The 22779-nt window shown below is 43.6% G+C and overlaps 1 protein-coding gene and 1 long non-coding RNA gene across 4 annotated transcripts in view; both read right to left on the reverse strand.

The window, feature by feature from the left end:
* The window catches only part of LOC140388329 (uncharacterized), a 59748-nt gene extending 52481 nt beyond the window's left edge, over window positions 1–7267 (reverse strand). For both annotated transcript variants that reach the window (XR_011934147.1, XR_011934146.1), the window contains exon 1: window positions 7068–7267. This is a non-coding gene — a long non-coding RNA (uncharacterized lncRNA). The remainder of the gene's footprint in view (window positions 1–7067) is intronic.
* The window catches only part of slc25a26 (solute carrier family 25 member 26), a 361771-nt gene that overhangs the window by 222238 nt on the left and 116754 nt on the right, over window positions 1–22779 (reverse strand). The gene's annotated exons all lie outside the window — the stretch shown is intronic.

Consider the following 22779-nt stretch of genomic DNA (forward strand, 5'->3'; position numbering starts at 1 on the left):
AAAGTTACAGTCACCAACAGTAATCAACTTGCAACAGGTTACAAAGAGTTTGAAAAGAAAAAAACCTTTTCCCCCCCCTCCCTAAGAAAACCCCTTATTTCCCTCTCCTATCCCTAATCCCTTCTTTTCCAAAGTTGGTGGTTCATATGGGATTACAGTTTCACACGCTACCTTGTGTTATTTCACCCAAATATCTCTTGTTCATGTATGGTTTAAAGAGCACTGGAGTTGGATATTCCCCACTATCCTCTAATAGCAGAGTAATGATGGGAAAATAAGTAATAAGATCTCCTACAACCTCCTTGCCCCAAGTGTAATCGCCTTCCTTTGCTGATCATCTCGCCCCTCAGGTGGCGGGGGCCCAGAGGAACAGAGGTAATTCCTCCGAGCTGCAGCAACGGAGATCTAGTAATGGACACGTCACCTCCTCCATCGCCCCTCCCCCACCCCAACTCTTACTCACACTTTCACTTATGTGCATAGCTCTTTAGTCTATGCTGGAGCCCTCAAGGCTGCAGCTTTTGCTTTCTTAAAGGCTCGTCTTGCTTGCTAAGGTTCCTCTTATGCCTGCCCGATTATTTGCCAGGTGTCGGCCTGCTTGGAGATACTGAGAGAGCTGCAGAAGGTTCAGAACATGCTTTGTTATTTATGTCCCTCACCACTGTGGCTTTGTTCACAGATGAATAGATTGATCCTTGATCTGAGGCAGGAAATGTTATAAACTGTACAAATTGCCTTCAACTCCAGCCTGTTGATGTGCAATTTGACTATTGAGAGGACCATAAATTTGGCAGACATCTGCCTCCCAGATGCGTTCTCCAGTCAGACAGAAAAGCATTTGTCAATATGATCAAAGAACGTGAAGGCTGTTGTAGCCTGACACCTGCTTGGACATTGATACAAGTCTGTACAATATCGTCCGCCTTTACAGAACTGTAAACTGCCAATCTGGGATTGGAGGTTAATATTTATTCAACCATTGTATTGGAAGATTATTAAAAAAGTACCCACAGCCATTACATCCAAGGATCCATAATGGAACACTGATATAACCTAGCGACCTTGTCCTCATTTGAGGCAATCATTTATCGTTGTCTGAAAAACATATTTTAGAAAAGCCAGCAATTCATTCACCATCTGATCCCGATGACGGTGACAAACCGGCAGCATTTCATGCAGGAATCAGCCAGATTAAGAGAGTTAATCATACAAATAATCTGGTGGTAATTTCCTTTACCTCCACCCTCCAACAGCTTCATAAAAGCCAGTCACCTGACTGGGTAATTAACTAGCCATGAAATTGAGGGGAAAATTCTGCAACTTTCCCTTAAAATTACAGAGAAATTAAATAGATTTTTAGCTGATTGCTCTTGGCCAGAACCCTCAAAAATCTCTTAGTAGGCTATGTAAGAAATGACCATATAATAATTTGACAAATTCCTAAAAGAGTTATTGAATATTACAGGAGTAGCTCTCTTTCTCTTATAAAGAAAGTTCCAAGAGCAGTTTCCTGGGCTGGCAAACACAAGACAGCAAAGTTTGTTATCTCAGCCAAGGACATGTCCATAACACAAATCCTGAAACAAGATATTGCTAAACCTGAAGGGAGGAAGGTGTTCTCATAACTCGTATATAAACCAACTGTCTGAAGGTTAAACAGGACGTCCAAGCAAATGATGCGCAGAAGATGACTTCATGGAATTCCAATGGAACTAGGAGGTATTACCTTTAATATGTGTCCCTTGCCAACAGGCAATTGACTAAATGATTGGCATAAGCCAAGTACCTAGTCGATTCTCAAAAGCGAAAAGTCACTTTGGAAACGGGCTTCTCGAGGCGGACTGATGCTGGACTCCTACCTAAGCCTTAGTTAGCTCAAGAACACTTCGGACAGAGGAGAACTTTTCTAAGTGATTCATGCTGGAGTCCACCAAACACTTTTGTATATCCCAAGAAAATAGAACCTGCCACTTCCAGCCATGGAGATCAGCTTCACCAATCCCTTTGTCCAATGCAGGACCAGTGAAGAATAGACTTCCAGTGTTAGGCAGGGAGACCACCCCGCCCCCAAATCCCCTTGTCTGATCCACGATCAGTAAAACATTCTCACGTGTTAGGAGTCCTATGTTTTTTCTGCCTATTTAGATTATATATCATATCTAAACTGTTACTTCTTAATAAACTTAATATAATTTATGAAATGTCAGCTACCTATTTTGGCAATCAGTGACTCTTGAACCCTAAATCTTACAACCATATGGCCTTAAGAAGCTTATTTAGATCACTTATACCCAGGATTAGATTGAAGCTGTGTTTTCCCAGGGATCATCAAATAATACTCCTCCCAGCCATGAGGATTCATCAACACGGCTTCACATTTTCTGGTGTTTCCATTTTAACAAGAAACTATGCGAAGAGGAAGAGCAATTGACAAATACTCCCAATGATGCAATGCATGTAAAACCGTGGAAAGGGTGCTGCCACCTTTTTGCAATAGTCTACCCTTTTCATCCGTTTCAACCTTTAGCAGAAGTTCAATCATGTTTTAGTGATTTTCCACCCCAAGGGAAAGAAAAACGTACTTCTGGAATGCCTGACCGAGAGCTGTCTGTTTACCATATGTTTAACTGTAAAGTAAATGCCTTGGGGTGTTCCTTTAAAGGCATTACATAAATGCATGTTACCATGGTTGTAGAGCTGACATCGCTGAGCTATGGTAATGCCAGCTGCAAGGATTTTCTTGTTGTCAGCTAAAGTGCTTAAGCCCAGAAAATGCCAACTGAAACTTCAAACTACGAGACAACTTTCGATGATGCATCGCTTTCCTTTAAAATTCTTGGCTAACTTTCCCTTGGAGACTTGGATGAGATTAGAGATTTGGGTTCATCTGCATTAACCGATCTTTTACTGGTACAACATAAAACACGAGTTGAATGTTTGTATGATCAATACTCAGAAAATGCATGACCAGCAACAGAAACAAGCCTACAAGTTAAGTTGACACTGTTTCAAACAAAAACATTTTCACTCAAATTTGCAGGTTGAAACACTTGAATGTAGAACATAGAAAGAAGTCACACAATCAAGGAACAGAAAGCTTTGTTACTAAACCCCAGCCAATTTCTCCCATCTTCTCCTAACATTATAATTCTGCACGGTGCATGGTTGTCTTAGGAATCTGCCATTGCCCCTTCCAGCAAGTAATTATTTATAGCCAGCAGGCTATTCAACCACTGAGGTGCCACTGTTAAGTCGTATTGAGCCTTCACTCAATGGCCACAAGCACTTTCAACTATGCAGGATAATAGCACCAGAAACACTGACTGATATTGTCCTATCTTTCTGAAGGACACTCGAGGCAAAATGGGGGTTGACACCACTCCAGTAGAACTCAGCCAGCTGAGCACAGGCCAGCAACTGATGTGGCACTTACCCTATCACTATGGCTCAGCTAATCACAGGATACACTCAATGGCTCATCAGTGGAAAGTTGCCACTTTCTGATTTTAATGTTTAATTTCTGGTCATGATAACGTTTCGCAGAGAACAAATGGATGGACGCGGTTCAGGATGTTTTGTTGAATTTAATATATCGCCCCTTTTATTATGACACCACTCTTCACAATTATGTGGCAGAACACTTTTACAACAGCAGTTTGATGCTTTAGATAAAAAGAGCTGCATGCAGTGCTGCTATGAAAAACTGCCTCTTGAGACAAGATAAAGCTTCACACGGTTCATGAGAAATCACAATGGATTCTTCAAGACTGAATTTTTTAAATAGCGAAAACTAGCCACACATTTCAGGAGAGTAACTAAAGTTGACTGAAAAGGAGAACAGAATATAAAATCCACCAAAGAATTTGTTATAAATGAAAATGTTTTTTTCTCACTCGATGAGGGCTGAAGGATAAAAATGATTGAGAGCAAAACATTTAATAAACACTTTGCCTTCCAGATAGCTGCTTATAGGGCAGGGATTTATTTCAAACAAGTAAATGATCTCATTCTTATTTCCTGTCCATTGGCCAAACCTGCAGAAGATATTTAATGCAATTACATGGTTTTCTGTCATCAGATTCAGCCCAGTGAAAGAGGAACAATCTAAAAGCAGAAAATGAGAAGGCACAAGTGAAAACCACAACGTCACCCTCAGCGATTCATTGTTAGATCATCGGACTAGGATGCTGCCAGAAATCTCCTGCTCAGGAATATCCACTTGTCAACAAGTTAGAAGCATAAATCCAAATAATAAGACCAACCGTAGGGCAGAACGGTGGTACAGAGGTTAGCACTGCTGCCTCACAGCGTCAGGGACCTGGATTCAATTCCGGCCTCGGGTGACTGTGTGGAGTTTATACATTGTCCCCTTGTCTGCGTGGGTTTCCTCCAAGTGCTCCACTTTCCTCCCACAGTCCAAAGGTGTGCGGGTTAAGTGGACTGGCCATGCTAAATTGCCCCTCAGTGTCCAGGGATGTGCAGGTTAGGCTATGGATTACGGGGATGGGGCAGGATGGTCACTCGCAAATGGGCAGTGTTCATTCGAAGGGTTGGTGCAGATCGGATGGGCTGAATGGCCTCGTTTTGCACTGTAGGGATACTATGATTCTAATGAAGTTAAGTGTATAACCTTATTTTAAATGAAAGCTGGTTAAAAATGAAATCATCTTGTAACTTTGCTCAGCTCTTCATTACACCCACACAGTTGATTTACCACTGGAATAAGGGATTTCAGTTATCTGAAAAGATCAGAGGAGCTGGGACTGTTCACCTTGGAGAGAAAGTTAAGAAAAGATCGAATGGAGATGTTCAAATTATGAGGACTTTCAATAAGAGGAAATGGGAAATAAACATTTCCACTGGCAGGTGGGCCAGCAAACAGAGGATACAGATTTAAAATAATTATCAAAAAAGCCAGGTGTGGAGAGAGGAGAGCTTTTGTGATTCCAAATTATGATGATCTTGAAGCTGTTGCCCAAAAGGGTGGGCAAGCAGATGTGTTAGGACCCCAGCTGATGTCATGACTGGACAACTCAGTTCCCAGAGTGAAACCCAGCTTGTTAAATCCTAGCTTTTATTTTTTTTTTAAAGAAACCGAGGAGGGACGTTACCGAATAAATTCACAAGGAGTCTGTTGATGAAAATTGTTTTTTTTCATTTTAAATTTTTCCATAAAGGTTGGAAAGATCTCAATACAAACATAAAGGAATGATTTGGGCAGCACGGTGGCGCAGTGGTTAGCACTGCTGTCTCACGGCGCCGAGGTCCCAGGTTTGATGCCGGCTCTGGGTCACTGTCCGGGTGGAGTTTGCACATTCTCCCAATGTTTGTGTGGGTTTCGTCCCCACAACCTAAAGTTGTGCAGGGTAGGTGGATTGGCCAAGCTTAATTGCCCCTTAATTGGAAAAAATGAATTGGGTACTCTAAATCTATTTTTAAAAATAAAGGAATGATTCAAATATTCACTATTCCTTCCCCCAGCTATACTTTTACAGACACACAATTCTGCAAGATACAACAATTTACCTTTTCTATCTTACACTTTAATATTTAAGGTAAGTCTGAGGTACATGTGAACCAACTGGCGAAGTGTGGTCAGAGGTGCCTTCCGCCAAAGTAAATGAGTGACGCAACCAAAGCATTTTCAATGGATTTTTCGTCAACCGACCCAAATGTGAGCCAACCAGTCTCACTGGAACACAGGGCACAATTTAACGGCCACGTTGCGCCCGGTGAGATCCGTGCAGGCCGGTTAGATCACGGAAGAGGCCCAAATCAGAAGCCGCGCCGGGCAGTTTGCGATCTAACCGGCTGGCTCTCGTTGGATGGATTTGGATCCTGCCTAGACATGGCGCAAAGCTAATTGAGACAGATTAAGGGTAAACTCCATCTCATTAGCAAGATGGAAGCTCAATCTAACGGTCTCCGTGATCTAACCGGCTCCGCAGTGAGAGGTCACATGGGCACCCAATTAGTACTGGTCCACATAAACATGGACCAGGTATCACAGCACCTGGGGGGGTCGCCCAGGCCTGTGGAGATCTCTGGGTGGTCTGAGACAGGGCAGAGTGACACCCTGGCTCTCCCTCTGGCACCTAGACACCGCCAGGCTGGCATCTTTACACTGCCACCTCGGCACTGCCAAGTGTCAGGGCCTAAAGGGGGCCCATGCCCATGAAGGGAGGGATAAGGGGGGTATGACGCAGGAGTGAAGGGTGGGTATGAAGGGGCCTCAGGATGGGTGGGGGAGTGAAACATAGGAGTCCTGAACAGGAAGGAGGGGGGTGAAAGGGGGCATGGGAAGGCCTGAAAAGGGGCCCCTTAGGGACCCCATAGAGAGGTGTCCTCACTTGGGGGCATGTGGGGTATTGCCCATGTGTGTGGGAGGTGACATTTCCGTGGGTGGGTGGTGTGGGGTACCCTCAAGCTCACTTAAGAGGTCGGGGCACGTTTCAAAACGGTGGCCCGATCTCGGCGGAGTCAGTCTGGCCAGTGAGTTCAGCTCCCCAGTGATGAATATAAGTTAAGTGTGGGCTAGCCCGGAGAGGAACTCCCCAGGGCCACAAATTCGAGGCGATGGGGAACTCGCCAACAGAGCCAGGGAGAAACTCCCAGTCAGACCAGCTTGAAAGGACATTTAGAAACTTTCCCATTAGATTGCACCTTCAGTCTCTCTCACAAGGTTTTCCAAATTACATTTGAAGATCTTGCCTTGGAATTCTCTCCAAACATCCCTCCCATTCAAAAAGCTTCAAAAAGTATAGACATGCAGGGTTTCTATCTTGCCTCCTGAACAATTTCTAGATCTTTGACCGTGCCAAGCAGCATATCACTGCTCCAAAAGCCGAAAGAAAGGAGCCACCACCATAGGCTGCCTCCTCAGATCTTCTTCCAAGCTCACCTCGCTTCAGGTCTGCTCCTCGCTGCTCCCTCTTTTGCTAAGAGCCTGTTTCTCTGCCCCTTTCCCTCAACTTTACTGAACAAGATCAGTTCCAGATTTCTGTCCTTGTCCCTTACTTGGGACTGTCTTCTAGGGCCTCTTTCTGATCCCCGTCTTCATCTCTTACCTGGAATCTTTTTCAGGGACCTCTTTCTATCGCACTCTTGGGACCTTCTCTTGGTCCCCCTTCCCATGTCCTGCTCCTTGGGACACCTTCTCTTTAATGCCACTCTGGTTCAGGTCACCTGATCTCCAGTTTCTTGCCGTTTCACTTCTTTGTTTCCTTTCGTTCTGCTCAGCTGAGCAGGGCTGTAATATCTATGGATTTTATTCTGTAACCATAGTTTAAATTAAATGGTCAGTTTCAATTTCTGATTGTTGGAATGCTTTACAGAAAAGCTGGTGTTTGTGAAGAAACAAATAGCTTATTGTTTTATAACTAAGCCTATCATTAGAGAGCTTTAACAGCTGTATGCTGTCTTTATGATCACAATGGAATTAAGTATTTTTCTTTAAATCAGTTGAAGGAATGGCTAAAATAAATTTGAACTTAAGATGAGAACTTATGTTTAAACAAACCATGCATTGCTTTAATTGATCTGTGCCAGAGGAAACTTTGTTCTCTGATACTATGCTAGCAAGTGGTCTTAACTGTTCATTTTAATAGCTTTGGAGTGGGGCAGGAGATAAAATGTGACTTTATTTATGGCTTCTCTGTATCTGGGAGGAAACGTGCATTTGTTTGTGATGGAATGTAAACATCTAAGGAAGTAAGAAATAGAGCTGTGTCTCATTTTATGACCAATAAAACAGGGATTACAAAAGTGAGGTGGCACAAGATGATTTGCACCGTATTGCCAATAGGAGGAGTGAATTTGGACCATTTCCAAAAAGGGAATTGCTGAATAATAAGAGACTGAGGGATAAAAGTTAAGAAATCATAATCTAAAAAAAATAAAAATCATACTCTTTGTTGGCACAGTAATGCCATAGCTTCTAAGCTATGTCCCATCTGGACATGGTTCAACATCATTTCAAAGGCAAAGAAGAGAGACATCGGCTGTGCTGACAACACCAAGTGTTCCTGGGATCTTGTGAGATGATAAACTTCTGTGCTGTCTTAACCGTTTCTTGTTAAGTATATGTAAAATCTGTTTGATTCCTAGTTTCTAGTTATTCATGCCTTGTAGGTCAAGCACAGCTGAGGACCCTCATGTTAGAAATTAAAAATTCAGATCTTAGAGCTTTTTTAGTTAAAGGAGGATGGTATGAACAACTGTGACAAAACTTTCAGGCAGCTTGAGAGGTAGATGGAGGTTTACTTTTGTGAGAATCACGCAGGATGTCATTTTGCCTTTGATAAGAGCTGCATCGGTACTGTAGCAAGGGAAGAAACCTAATTGGAGGAACTCAAACATGAAGTTCTGGAAATTAAGGGTGTAAATTTGCAAGGCCATCGAGAGAAAAGAAAGGATGGAGATGTGGGTGGGGTAATTTGTAAGGACAGAGGGATAGAGGTTTGCTTGACAAGAGAGATAATGACCGCAGACTGAAGAAGGAGGGGCAGAATTTGAGGACAGAACACCATTAATGTCAGCTAAAATGGAAAGGCAAAGATGCAGAGAGATAAGTACTAAGGGAATGCACAAAGCTGATTAGAAACTGTAAATGGAGATCATGGGATACTTGACGTAAACCTAAACTGCTAAAACTTGAGAAAAGCTTGTTCGTGACACAAATCAAAGATCTAATCAAGGAAAGATGAGGTCAGGGGGAAGACACAGAATCACATGAATCATCTAATCAAGAAGTAGATGAGATCAGGGAAGAGAATAAGATGGGAAGATGATGTAAATTAAAGAAACAGCTCGTCAAGTAAACCTCTTGTAACTGTATAAATTGACTGTTCAAACATTGTACTATAGAACCCCTACGGGGCTTCTCCTTGCATGCTCATAATAAATATCGCTCATTTGAACAAGACATCCAACTCTGGAAGCATCTTTGGGTTCCGGGATAAATGGTGACGAGGATGGGATTGGCCACATTGGGACCATGACAGTGATGAGACTGATCAAGGGGTTAGTACCTTTATTTTACCACCCATAGTTAGGAGAGGTCGCAATCGCAGAACTGCTAATTTAAGTGGGTATCGAAGAACCATTGCCTGGAGACTCGAGTGTCAAGCAATCAAAGCATGTGCTAGGGGTAAAGAGTAGCCAGCAGACTGATGGTGCATGACACCAAGGGCAGAATCATGGCAGGGTGAAACAAACAAAGAAGCAGCATGCAGAGCCAAAAGTTGCCATGGTAGACCAGGACCATCACATGACGGGCAAGTCAGAATTACCAGGGAGATTCATCCAAGCCATTGATCAAGAGAGGTCAGAATCACTGCAGGATAGGGGCCAGGGTGAAGCAGAGAGCTGACAGGGTACATCAGAACCATCACTCAACAGATAGGCCAGAATAACCGGGGGGGGGGGGGGATTTAGATCTAGGCCAGGGGTGAAGACTGGCCATAGGTATAGGAGTGAGAAACTAGAGATACTGATAAACGGAAACAGAGACATGCCAGAAGACGATTCCTTTAGCTGGGTACCCAAAGAGCTTATAATTAAATTTTGGTTGACAAAACAAAGAAAACCCATATATGCATGTACGGCTATGTTGGTTTTCAGTCTTTGCGTGCTCAGAAGTTGTTGAAGGACACTATTGAGGCCGCAATTAGAATACGGTGCACAATTTTGGTCCCCTTATTTAAGGAAAAATATACTATCTTTGGAGGCAGTACAGAGGTGGTTTACTCAGATGATTCCAGGTGTAGAGGGACTGCCATTTGAGAAAAAATTGGACAGGTTGTGTCTGTACTCATTGGAGTTCAGAAGAATGAGAGGTGATATGATTGAAACATGAAAGATTCTTAGGAGGTTAGACAAAGTAAATATTGAGAGGATGCTCCCACTCATGTAGGGGAGTGTAGGACCAGAGGTCGCAATTGCAGAACACTTGGGTGCTCATTTATGACAGATTTGAGGAAGAACGTCTTCTCTCAAAGAGTGGTGAATCTTTGGAATTCTTTACCTCAGGAACCTGTGGAAATGGGTCCTTGAACAATAGGTTTTTAAATCAGTAGGGGAATCAAAGGTTAGGAGGGAAGGCAGGAAAGTGTACTTCGTGAGGGTTAGATCAGCTATTAGATCTTATTAAATGGTTTGAAGGGCTGAATGGCCTACTCCTGTTCCTATTTCTTATGATCTAATGGAAGGGTAAATGTGAATATGTGTGAAGAGTCTCTGAGCAAAATTGTACCAAATGGGTGTAAGTTAAAGAAGAAACAATTCAAATTTAGTCATCTCCCAGGGAACACAGTAGTCCAAGAAGCACAGAGACCCACAGACTGTTGATATGAAATGATTACTGCGTGTTGGGTAATGCATTTGTTTAAAGTGCACGATGTTGATCCCGGATAATGATTTCAAAAGCTAGTAAGCACAGTCGAAGAATTTGTAGTACTAGTCAAACCCTAAAAGGGAAGGAAAGTTCATGAATATACACGGATAGTAGACATGCATTTGGGGTGCACGATTACATGATAAGCTGGAGCAGGCAAGGACATAATTTTACCTCAGGGGGAGGTCATGTACAACACATAAGGGTAATTAGGAACTTTGTTGAAGCAGCAGGACTACCAAAGGAAGTTTCAGTCGTTAAAGTTCGCCATAGTTAAAGTTAAAGTTTGCCACACTTAAAGTTAAATGTTCGCCAAAAGATCATTAGTCAGTTTGCCAATTGTTAGAAATTTGCCAAAAGATCATTTGGGGGTGGCACGGTGGCTAGCACTGCTGCTCACAGCTCCAGGGACCTGGGTTCAATTGCAGCCTTGGGTGACTGTCTGTGTGGAGTTTGCACTTTCTCCCCGTGTCTGCGTGGGTTTCCTCCAGGTGCTCCGGCTTCCTCCCAGAGTCCAAAGATGTGCAGGTTAGGTGGATTGGCCATGCTAAAATGCCCCTTAATGTCCAAAAGGTTAGGTGGGGGTTACTGGGCTACGGGGATAGGATGGAAGCGTAGGCTTAATTAGGGTCCTCTTTCCAAAGGCCGGTGCTGATCCGATGGGCCTCCTTCAGGACTGTAAATTCTATGATCATATGATTATCCCAGCTCAGCAGGGAAATGCATGGGCAGGTTAACCGGGTGATTAGGTACGTGACAGTACCAAAGAGTCTGAATAGAAAACTCAGGATGGAGGCATGTAGTGAGACATAGAAATGTTTGAAATACTAAACAAAGTAAAAATTAAAGGCTGCTTGACATACTGAACACAATTGGATCCAAAGCACGGGACTTGGTGAAAATTAAAAGGTGTTTGGTGTACTAGGTACAGTATAATAGGTCACTCGGCAAACTGAGTGCAGGGTACCCCAAAATAAATATGACCAATGTGCTGGACAATTAGGAAGAATTGGATTGTGGCCCTTGGGGTCCATCACTCAATTTGTTATGGATAAAACTCATTCAATTGGACCAGCAGCCAAAAGATGTAGGGCTCAATCATGAGGCTGCCCTCAGATTCAAGATTGCGCGGGCAGAAAATCTCAGGAGAACAAGAAATGTGCCAATGAGACTTCCGAGATGTGTGCTGCAAAGTAATGGGAGAAGGAAGAGCAGCAAAAAAAAATCTTTGGATTGCTTGTGGCCTAGTTCACATTGCAGCACTGGTCGGGGCGCCCTATAAAGATAGCACCCCACAGTCACCTTCTTTCCTAAAACTGTTTGTTTGTTTTGTTCAAGAATGAGACATTAAAAACAAGTATACCGTTTTGGATGCTGTTGGGGGGGGGGGGGGGGTGACCTACCGGGGGAAGGCCCTAGCGGCCAGGTCTCTGGCACTGAGTCTGGCTCTGGGGCTCAGAAGGGAAGGGGGAGAATAGAAAAGCAATAGTTGTAAGAGATTCAATGGTTAGGGGAATAGATAGGAGATTCTGTGGTCGCGAGCGAGACTCACGGAAGGTATGTTGCCTCCCGGGTGCCAGGGCCAGGGATGTCTCAGATCGTGTCTTCAGGATCCTTAAGGGGGAGGGTGAGCAGCCAGAAGTCGTGGTGCACATTGGTACCAACGACATAGGTAGGAAAAGGGGTGTGGAGGTAATAAACAAGTTTAGGGAGTTAGGCTGGAAGTTAAAAGCCAGGACAGACAGAGTTGTCATCTCTGGTTTGTTGCCGGTGCCACGTGATAGCGAGGCTAGGAATAGGGAGAGAGTGCAGTTGAACACGTGGCTGCAGGAATGGTGTAGGAGGGAGGGCTTCAGGTATTTGGATAATTGGAGCGCATTCTGGGGAAGGTGGGACCTGTACAAGCAGGACGGGTTGCATCTGAACCAGAGGGGTACCAATATCCTGGGAGGGAGGTTTTCTAGTACTCTTCGGGAGGGTTTAAACTAATTTGGCAGGGGAATGGGAACCGGATTTGTAGTCCAGCAACTAAGGTAGCCGATATTCAGGACGCCAAAGCGTGTAATGAGGCAGTGGGGAAGGGAACACTGACAAAGGAGAGTACTTGCAGGCACGGAGATGGGTTGAAGTGTGTATACTTCAACGCAAGAAGCATCAGGAATAAGGTGGGTGAACTTAAGGCATGGATCGATACTTGGGACTACAATGTGGTGGCCATCACGGAAACTTGGATAGAAGAGGGGCAGAAATGGTTGTTGGAGGTCCCTGGTTATAGATGTTTCAATAAGATTAGGGAGGGTGGTAAAAGAGGTGGGGGGGGTGGCATTATTAATTAGAGATAGTATAACAGCAGCAGAAAGGCAGTTCGAGGAGTATCACCCTATTGAGGTAGTATGGGTTGAAGTCAGAAATAGGAAAGGAGCAGTCACCTTGTTAGGAGTTTTCTATAGGCCCCCCAATAGTAGCAGAGATGTGGAGGAACAGATTGGGAAACAGATTTTGGAAAGGTGCAGAAGTCATAGGGTAGTAGTCATGGGCGACTTTAACTTCCCAAATATTGAGTGGAAACTCTTTAGATCAAATAGTTTGGATGGGGTGGTGTTTGTGCAGTGTGTCCAGGAAGCTTTTCTAACACAGTATGTAGATTGTCCGACCAGAGGAGGGGCAATATTGGATTTAGTACTGGGTAATGAACCAGGGCAAGTGATTGATTTGTTAGTGGGGGAGCATTTTGGAGATAGTGACCACAATTCTGTGACTTTCACTTTAGTAATGGAGAGGGATAGGTAAGTGCAACAGGGCAAGGTTTACAATTGGGGGAAGGGTAAATACGATGTTGTCAGACAAGAATTGAAGTGCATAAGTTGGGAACATAGGCTGGCAGGGAAGGACACAAGTGAAATGTGGAACTTGTTCAAGGAACAGGTGCTACGTGTCCTTGATATGTATGTCTCTGTCAGACAGGGAAGAGATGGTCGAGTGAGGGAACCATGGTTGACAAGAGAGGTTGAATGTCTTGTTAAGAGGAAAAAGGTGACTTATGTAAGGCTGAGGAAACAAGGTTCAGACAGGGCATTGGAGGGATACAAGATAGCCAGGAGGGAACTGAAGAAAGGGATTAGGAGAGCTAAGAGAGGGCATGAACAATCTTTGGCGGGTAGGATCAAGGAAAACCCCAAGGCCTTTTACACATATGTGAGAAATATGAGAATGACTAGAGCGAGGGTAGGTCCGATCAAGGACAGTAGCGGGAGATTGTGTATTGAGTCTGAAGAGATAGGAGAGGTCTTGAACGAGTACTTTTCTTCTGTATTTACAAATGAGAGGGGCGATATTGTTGGAGAGGACAGTGTGAAACAGATTGGTAAGCTCGAGGAAATACTTGTTAGGAAGGAAGATGTATTGGGCATTTTGAAAAACTTGAGGATAGACAAGTCCCCCGGGCCTGACGGGATATATCCAAGGATTCTATGGGAAGCAAGAGATGAAATTGCAGAGCCGTTGGCAATGATCTTTTCGTCCTCACTGTCAACAGGGGTGGTACCAGGGGATTGGAGAGTGGCGAATGTCGTGCCCCTGTTCAAAAAAGGGACTAGGGATAACCCTGGGAATTACAGGCCAGTTAGTCTTACTTCGGTGGTAGGCAAAGTAATGGAAAGGGTACTGAAGGATAGGATTTCTGAGCATCTGGAAAGCCACTGCTTGATTAGGGATAGTCAGCACGGATTTGTGAGGGGTAGGTCTTGCCTTACAAATCTTATTGAATTCTTTGAGGAGGTGACCAAGCATGTGGATGAAGGTAAAGCAGTGGATGTAGTGTACATGGATTTTAGTAAGGCATTTGATAAAGTTCCCCATGGTAGGCTTATGCAGAAAGTAAGGAGGCATGGGATAGTGGGAAATTTGGCCATTTGGATAACGAACTGGCTAACCGATAGAAGTCAGAGAGTGGTGGTGGATGGCAAATATTCAGCCTGGATCCCAGTTACCAGTGGCGTACCGCAGGGATCAGTTCTGGGTCCTCTGCTGTTTGTGATTTTCATTAATGACTTGGATGAGGGAGTTGAAGGGTGGGTCAGTAAATTTGCAGACGATACGAAGATTGGTGGAGTTGTGGATAGTAAGGAGGGCTGTTGTCGGCTGCAAAGAGACATAGATAGGATGCAGGGCTGGGCTGAGAAGTGGCAGATGGAGATTAACCCTGAAAAGTGTGAGGTTGTCCATTTTGGAAGGACAAATATGAATGCGGAATATAGGGTTAACGGCAGAGTTCTTGGCAATGTGGAGGAGCAGAGAGATCTTGGGGTCTATGTTCATACATCTTTGAAAGTTTCCACTCAAGTGGATAGAGCTGTGAAGAAGGCCTATGGTGTGCTCGTTTTCATTAACAGAGGGATTGAATTTAAGAGCCATGAGGTGTTGATGCAGCTGTACAAAACTTTGGTAAGGCCACATTTGGAGTATTGTGTACAGTTTTGGTCGCCTCATTTTAGGAAGGATGTGGAAGCTTTGGAAAAGATGCAAAGAAGATTTACCAGGATGTTGCCTGGAATGGAGAGTAGGTCTTACGAGGAAAGGTTGAGGGTGCTAGGCCTTTTCTCATTAGAACGGAGAAGGATGAGGGGCGACTTGATAGAGGTTTATAAGATGATCAGGGGAATAGATAGAGTAGACAGTCAGAGATTTTTTCCCCGGGTGGAACAAACCATTACAAGGGGACATAAATTTAAGGTGAAAGGTGGAAGATATAGGAGGGATATCAGAGGTAGGTTCTTTACCCAGAGAGTAGTGGGGGCATGGAATGCACTGCCTGTGGAAGTAGCTGAGTCGGAAACATTAGGGACCTTCAAGCAGCTATTGGATAGGTACATGGATTACGGTAAAATGATATAGTGTAGATTTATTTGTTCTCAAGGGCAGCACGGTAGCATTGTGGATAGCACAATTGCTTCACAGCTCCAGGGTCCCAGGTTCGATTCCGGCTTGGGTCACTGTCTGTGCGGAGTCTGCACGTCCTCCCCGTGTCTGCGTGGGTTTCCTCCGGGTGCTCCGGTTTCCTCCCACAGTCCAAAGATGTGCGGGTTAGGTGAATTGGCCAATGATAAATTGCCCTTAATGTCCAAATTGCCCTTGGTGTTGGGTGGAGGTGTTGAGTTTGGGTAGGGTGCTCTTTCCAAGAGCCGGTGCAGACTCAAAGGGCCGAATGGCCTCCTTCTGCACTGTAAATTCAATGATAATCTATGATTAATCTAGGACAAAGGTTCGGCACAACATCGTGGGCCGAAGGGCCTGTTCTGTGCTGTATTTTCTATGTTCTATGTTCTATTAAGGATTGAGACAATAATTTTCTCTAATTCTCTAAGGCAAAGTTGACAATCTGAAAGTCAGTAAGACAAATCTCTTGAAAAAGTAACTACAAGGCTCATTACCATTATTGAGAGCCTTACTCTTGTACAGTATTGCTAAATTATGGATATAATCATGAAATCTATCAAGTATCTAAGTGCGATAGCTGAATGCTTTACAGTAATTCAAACTCTAGCATTATTGTTTTGATATTTACAAACCCTCAGATATAGTGAAAGTCCAAGAAATACAATAGTGTAAACAAAGGTGAGCATTATTTTACCAAGTCATAAAATCCATTGTTCTATATTTGATAAGGTTTTTATTTCTGCAAAAACTAGGGCCTAGAGTTTCCACCAGTTTGTTCAGGTTTCATCAGTGCAATCCGTCTGAAATCAGCCAAGCCAGCAGAAGAGATTATGACATGTTATACACAAGTTACATTGAATTATTGTTAAGTGTCCATAATCTTTAAACCTGGTTTAAAAAGACACTTATGCTGAAAGCTGATCCTGTCCATGCTCCCTTATCGAAATAAGGAGCAAATCAAGTTTCTGCTGATAGAGCCAACTTGACGAGGCTATTAAATCATGCTTTTTTCTAAGGCACATTCTAACTATTGAAATATTAAAAAGGATTAAACTTATGAAGAAATTTAAAAGTGTACAAAAGAACTAGTAAACGGGTCAGTGCATTTTAAAAAAAATGTCAGTCACAGGGAGTGGAGTCGACACATTAAAAATGCTGATTCTTTGTGATAAACCCACTTTCAGTGACATTGATAAAACTGCACCAGGAGACCGCTCAAATACATGATTTCTTTTACGGGGAGGTTGTGGTAGACAATCAAGTTCCATCACCATGTCCAACAGTCCTTGTCCATGGAAAATTTTAAGTTTGCGGTGAAGCAACTGACTTTTGGACAGAAACTTGAACCATAAACTGAACTTCAGGAAAACCAACACAATTTGCATTCATCCATAATAATTTAACTGTTGCAGAGTTTTTTAGGTAGCCTCTTGTGAGATTTGCTTGCTTTTGAATGTGAATATAGACACTTGGGTGGAGATCCTAATTTGGGTGCAATGAGGAATTATCATAACTAGGTTTCTAACATTAGGGATCAGCCTCCTTGCACGTCTCTTCACTTCCCTAGTACCGGAATGTTCACTTGATATCTCAACTGGATATTGCATTCAGACTTCCACTCAATTTGACTCTACTTTTTCAGCACTCTACAGACTTTGCTGATTTGCAGTGGTTGGACCTATAGAGTATCAGATCCAATATGACTAATGCATTTGTCAACTTTGCCCTGAGCAGCTTCAACATCATTAATTTCCACAATGTAATATTTCAAGTTCTTTGAATTGAACTTCACCTCCGTATTCTTCTTCCTATGTATACAGCTTGTCTTGCTGATTTTGTAATTTCTGAGCTGCCTTCTTCAAATTCACTTATGTTTGATATCTCATGCTCAAATAGGCCAACTTCCATTCAGTTTCAGCTTTCAAGCCACAAGGCAAAATCAGAGACAAGTGGTCTCAAATGCAGTCTTTAAGGACCACTCCTTACACTGACATCTGACACAACCACCACCCAGACTTGACTCCTACAATGGGCATCCACAATTCAGCCTATTCCTTCTGCATTTCCCAGATTTACCCTGAGTGACCAAGATTAATCCTCTCACACAAACTAGTGCACAATGTTTGTTCCTAATGCTTTATCTCCAGGGTCTTCCAGAAGAGTTCACGTAATTTACAGAAGAATATTCAAATCTTTCAACCAATAACATTGCATTTAAGAAGCAGCTTTATTATTCACATTAGCGCTATGCTCTGATATTTAAAACACTCACCAGGTTTTCCTGCAAAACCCTACCTTGCTCTTAAAGAATGAAAACAGAAATTACCTCGTCGTGCATCTTATTTGTCGTTTGTGGGGCACATGCAACTATATAATAAGTGACTTCAATTTACAAATAATTCGCTGGATACCTAGAACTTTGGGACCAAATTAATGAACTATGGTTCAATACTTGTGCAAGATCTATTTTTTTGTACCTGGCAATGAATTTTGAAGGTTACATTATCCCATATATTTGTGAAATTATTAAAACTAAGCTGCAAGTTACTTTACTGGTCAATATAGAGGTAATGGGCGTTAGTAGACATTATAGCTTCTATATGTAGGGAACACAAAAAAGTGAAATGATATACATACTGGGCAATAGTCTTACTTAAATTGCCATTGTGTATATACACATAGAGATACATTCAAATTCCATTATTTTGTATTCAAAAAGGACAGAAGAAGCTATACACTGTCAATAATGAAGCACATTATTCAAGGTTATCTTATGAAACGCAAACATTCACAATATGATGTTTTGCTGAACATTTCTGTTTTGGTAAAGTCAGGCTTCTCTCACCTCATTGGTATAGAGTGATCTTGGCCCTTATTTTGATTTTAACACAGTGCTCCTAAGGGAGATGTGGGGAAAGACACAGAAGAAAACGGAGACAGTTTTTAAAAAACTAATGAATTTGGAAATAAAAAATAAGGCATACCAGAGTAAATAAGGATTCAGTGCCTTTGAGCTGCAGTCCAGTGTGTTTCTTTCACCAGAAACCAAGATGCCCGAATTCCTCAGATTGCAATAAAAACTTGCTAAGTTTTGATTGAATAACTTACTTTTGAAAGTTAATTATTCAACATTTCACAGTACATTACAGCTAAAATTTCTATGAGCTGGAGATTAGCACCTTCATTTCCTGAATGGATGACTTAACTGTTCTGCAAATTCAGTCTTCGTAAGACTGACAATCTATTTGCAAACTTCTTTAACTGCTTCAGTATAGAATGCAGTTAAACATAATTGGCAAATATCCTGTAATGTTCATGGGTTTGAAACCCTATGTTTTGCTTTTATTAACCATTTGGGGGGGGGGGGGGGAGGCATGAACCTTGAAATACACTATGGAATACTAGCATACAAATGCAACTTGTTCAGCTAACTTTCTCTGCTAGTTAGCTGCAATATTAACTGTGGTGATGTGCATCAATGTAAATGCATGTAGGCTAGCTAGACACTAGAGGGAACACCAGAAACATCACACACACACACACTCAGCCAATAGATAAGTTAGATAGGACGCAACCAATGGACATTCACGATACACAAGGAGGTGACACAACCACATTACACCAACCCATATATAAAGGACACCACACGCATGATCTGCCTCTTTCCAGTGGAGACAGTCAGTCAGAACAGACACAGGGTTGATTCAATATTACACCCACCACGTGGATTGCAGCAACTGGTTAGTCAGACTGGGTAGCTATAGTAGGATTAGCAGTAGTGTCAAACCCCAGTAATAGAAGTGTAAATAGTTTAATAAACGTGTTGAAGCTATCTCCACGTCTGAACCTTCCTTTGTCAAGTGCACCACAAGGAAGCCGCTTATGTTACACCAACAACATAACAAATCGTGGTACCAGAAATGAACTGTTTCAATCCAGATAGCCATACCTCAGCGTACAGCGACAACTAGCAACGATACCGAGGCAAGATGTTCGAGATCCGGGTTCCGCAGCAGCTCCAGTGCCACGGCGATCTCCGCGAAAACTGGTGGGCATTCCGGCAAAAGTTTGAAATCTTCCTGGTGGCAGCCGAACTAGAAGACCTGGCCGATCCTGAAAAAACAGAGCTTCTCCTCACCATCGCCGGTGCCAGAGCAGAAGAAATCTTTTCAAAATTCAAGTTCTCCAAGGGGCAAAACAGGAGTGACTTCCAGGCAGTCCTGGACAAATTCGGCAAATACTGTGAGGAAAACACACTCCAACCAGCAAGAAAAGGTAAGAGAAGCACCAGTACTCACCTCGAGGCCGAAATCCCGGAGTAGAGAACGATTTTGATCGGTGGCCATCTTTCTAAAGGGACTGCAGTTGCGCGAGAAGCACACAGAACGGGAAGGTCCGTTTGCGCATGCGTGAGAATCCACGCATGCGCAATTGCAAAACGGCCCAAAGTAAAGGAACAGCGATCTGCATGCTGCATGCGCAATTGCTTCCTATGCGCTACGTCACATGCGTCATGACATCAGAGGCCTCGGACCACGCCCATTTAAAGGGGAAACGTCCCAAATCAAAGAAAAAATCATTTAAAGCCGTAAAACAACCTTCCTTCACCTAGAATGAAAGCACAATACCTCAAATTGAACCAGGAAATAATATAAACCTCCGAAGAACCCTGCAACAAGCAGTTACCTACGACCAAACCGATGATTCCGACCTTGAATACTTCGATACCTCTGGACCTCGCGAGCCCAATGGCAGCTCCGATGCAAACAGTGATGACATGGTCCAAGAAGACTACAATTCGGACAAAGGTTTTTTCATTAGAAATGGCGACCCCCGTACTGAATCCGACGCAGATGCGGATTCGTTCTTCGGATTTGAGGATCTTCAGCCCAGCAGATATGACATCCCAACTCGTGAGTGCAGGATGATGCTGCAGCCAAGAGACAGAGAGCGGTACAAGCCCACCGAGAGCGGCCTGCTGCCACACAGAGCGTGGTCCATGCACCGCTCAGGGTTCCGAACTCTACGAATGAAGAAACGCAAGACTCTAGAGCGCTGTCTTTGCACACACAAGACGTGACTCCTGTCACATGCCTCTGCAGCGAGCTTGTGGACAGCCTCCACGATAGAAGCAATGCAAGACTCCGACGCGCAGTCCTTGCAGGAACAAGACCATGAGGGTCTAGCAACCTCCTCTGACCAACTAGCGACAGATGATGCAAGTCTACCACGCTCCAGTGCACAGCAGGACGACCTTGACGGTCTATCATGCTACAGTGAAGAACAAAACGACGATGACAGTCCAAGCCCAAATGAAGGACAACAGCAAGGCAATGACAGTGCACCCACATTGTTTGCACCACCAGATGAAGACTCTGACAATTTACCCAACCCAAGTGAACAACAAGCAGCTACTGAAGATCTACCCACGGCATGTGAGACGAGTGACGACAGCATCCCACTTCCCATGCAAGATGTGCAAAGTGACAGACCTCAGCTAGTGTGTACAGAGGCACTCGACGATCAATGTGAGACCACTGGTGACTCCGGTGACACCATGATACTTCCACCCTCATTCGCTCGAACCTCTCCACAAGTCAATGCATTCCTGCATGTTCAGACTCCAGACGTGCAGCTTCAAGAAATCTCAGCTGACTCCAGTGAACCTGCTAAGACTCCGGACGGGGAGCATCAACAAACCAACACTGACTCAGTTAAAACAGACCAGACTCCAGATGGGGAGCAACCAAACGCCGACTCTGATTCACGTAAGCTGGACTTTACTCCAGACAGGGAGTGCCGCTACCTCAGTGATGGCATGCTCAGAGTGACAGCAGATGCCACAACGACAGGAGATGGATCACTTAACAATTACACTGGGTCAGTAATAACAAGCAGCGGCTACAGTCCAAGAGGAATACACCAATATTCACCACAGCAATATCCACACATTTTTTCCACACCAGCAGTGCGGCCAATGACAGCTCATGCTGGACAAACCCAGTATTCAGACATGCAGCAGCCAGCAGCAGTCTATGCAGCATATTCTCAAACAAGCCAGCACTACGGATTTCCCACTAATGGAATAAAGACGGAAGAAAGACTACCGCAAGCGCAATCTGCACTACAGACTGGATGCCTCAGTTACAGCCCAGGATTTGCTGCACCCCAGCCTGGCCAGACAGCATATTCCTATCAGATGCAAGGTTCTAGTTTCACACCATCACCAGGTATTTATGCGAGCAGCAATTCTGTTTCCAATTCGACAAGCTTCAACGGTTCTCAGCAGGATCACCCTTCCAGCACAGCATGTGGCCAGAACCAGTATGTACAGTCTTATCCAACTTCACCATATGGCACATCCATGACCTCGAATGATACTGTTGATGGTACCTCTTCAACATCAACACCTTATCAGCTACAAGATGCCATCCGACAGCACCATCACAAACATTGAAAAAAGAAAGGGACTCCAAATCAGACAGCGAAGTGATTTGACCACTTCTTGGTTCCTGTGGCACAGGGACGTTGATGGCGTTCATAACCAAGAGAGACATTTGACCATGATGATTGATGGTTTATGGACTCACACGGATGATTTGGACTTATTGTTTAATCGCTGTTCCCATGACTTGTATATACCTTAACCTATCTACCTGTTTTTTGTTCAATTTTCTCAAAGTGTGCAGAAAATATGTAACATATAAAAAAAGGGGGATGTGATGATGTGCATCAATGTAAATGCATGTAGGCTAGCTAGACACTAGAGGGAGCACCAGAAACATCACACATACACTCAACCAATAGATAAGTTAGATAGGACGCGACCAATGGACATTCACGATACACACGGAGGTGACACGACCACAGGGGGGCATTACACCAACCCATATATAAAGGACACCACACACATGATCTGCCTCTTTCCAGTGGAGACAGTCAGTCAGAACAGACACCGGGTTGATTCAATATTACACCCACCACGTGGATTGCAGCAGCTGGTTAGTCAGACTGGGTAGCTATAGTAGGATTAGCAGTAGTGTCGAACCCCAGTAATAGAAGTGTAAATAGTTTAATAAACGTGTCGAAGTTATCTCCATGTTTGAACCTTCCTTTGTCAAGTGCACCACAAGGAAGCCGCTTATGTTACACCAACAACATAACAAATCATTAACTATCAGCCATAGGCATGGTTCGAGATGGAATAGGTGGTGAGGGTAGGAGTTTGTAGCTCTGGCCTTTCCAACTGGAAAATACTGTTGCTTAGTCAAGATTGACTTTCAGACAAGAGGTCTTTGAGATCAGAGGCAGTAGAGTTAGTCAAGGTAGGTAGAGAGGTGTTCGATCAGTGGATGTTTGTCACCCAGGCTAGCATGTAAATGAAAGGATAAGAATAGCCTAAAGAAACTCCAGAAAGAAAGGAGTGTGTTGAAGCCATTGATGAACATGCT

Source organism: Scyliorhinus torazame, chromosome 13 (genome assembly GCF_047496885.1).
Source record: "Scyliorhinus torazame isolate Kashiwa2021f chromosome 13, sScyTor2.1, whole genome shotgun sequence".
Classification (NCBI taxonomy): Eukaryota; Metazoa; Chordata; class Chondrichthyes; order Carcharhiniformes; family Scyliorhinidae; genus Scyliorhinus; species Scyliorhinus torazame.